This window comes from Brassica oleracea, chromosome C1 (genome assembly GCF_000695525.1).
Source record: "Brassica oleracea var. oleracea cultivar TO1000 chromosome C1, BOL, whole genome shotgun sequence".
NCBI lineage: Eukaryota > Viridiplantae > Streptophyta > Magnoliopsida > Brassicales > Brassicaceae > Brassica > Brassica oleracea.
Genome location: NC_027748.1, coordinates 18,771,608 through 18,772,780, shown reverse-complemented (window position 1 = coordinate 18,772,780; position 1,173 = coordinate 18,771,608). Strand labels below are relative to the sequence as shown.

General features: G+C 43.1%; 1 pseudogene; it reads left to right on the top strand.

The window, feature by feature from the left end:
- Positions 1–1,173, top strand: part of LOC106334067 — a 9,562-nt pseudogene that overhangs the window by 4,511 nt on the left and 3,878 nt on the right.

Below are 1,173 nucleotides of genomic sequence, written 5' to 3'. Positions count from 1 at the left end.
AAAAAAAAAAAAAAAAAGAGGAATGGTCAAGTATCTTTTGGGTGGTCGAGTCGCGGACGATCAGATTGTTCTTGTCTGAACCATGAGATAAGTATCCCACTAGACAATGTGGTATATTGATTCAAAGGACGTTTGAAGCACGGCACTTTTGGAAGCACAACAGGATGACCGAAAATTGGGCAAAAAACCCTAAATTTCGGTATTATGGAATTTTTCAAAGAAGCCGGAAGCTCGGGAAATATTTTCCCTTATGATCAGATTCCAAGTGGAATTTATTAAAAATACTCAGATCATCAGAACGGTCGTCGAAAAATATTTGGGATTGATCGCGGGACGAAAATTCACTGGAAGGCCGATATCGGACAATTGACCGAGAAGCTCGAGGTGGCTAGATGTGTGTGTGTTCAGGACGTGGTGGCAAGCTGATGTGCCGAAGTCCACAGATCAGTACATGGAACCAGCTCAGCATGGAGTTCAGGACGTTCTGAATATTTCAATCGAGGTTCATGTTTTTCACCGTACCAGACAGACTGACCGTGCAGTGTACTGGACCGTCTGACATACGTCCGGAAAGGATCTTTGGCTGGAACAATGGCCGGATGACCGATCTGACTGTACTGGAGCTTGCCTTTGCCGTCCAACTTCACAAGATAAGGCTGATGGTCAAACTAGAATCAACTTAGGACGAGCCAATTTTGATTCAGACCATAGCTTCTCTCTTTTGGCATGTTTGGCTTGTACCGCATGTATCGGCTACCGTGCTGATGATCTCTCTACCTTGTTCGATCCGATCATGGACTTTTCCTTTGGATATTTTTCTTAGGCAAGGATCCTTTAGCTATCAGAAGACTTGGGCTTTGTTGGAACGCAACTTGTCCGATCAGAACGTCCCGCGTCCCTTGCTGATCGTCCCACCTATGTGCTGATCCTTACCGCTTTGGACTTAGCCGGTTCGGATGCATCTGGACAGAAGCCGAACGGTCACTTTGACTAGTCTTCTCTCTTTATTTTCGTGTCTTGACTAGATCTAGATCTAGATCTACTTTTCTATGTAATGCCTAGATCTACAAAACTCTATAAGTATGAAAACTCTTCTATTGGAATAAATCAATCGATTTTTGTCTAAAGCTTTTGAGTTAAACTCTTTGTTCTTTGTTTAGAACTTGTCTTGTT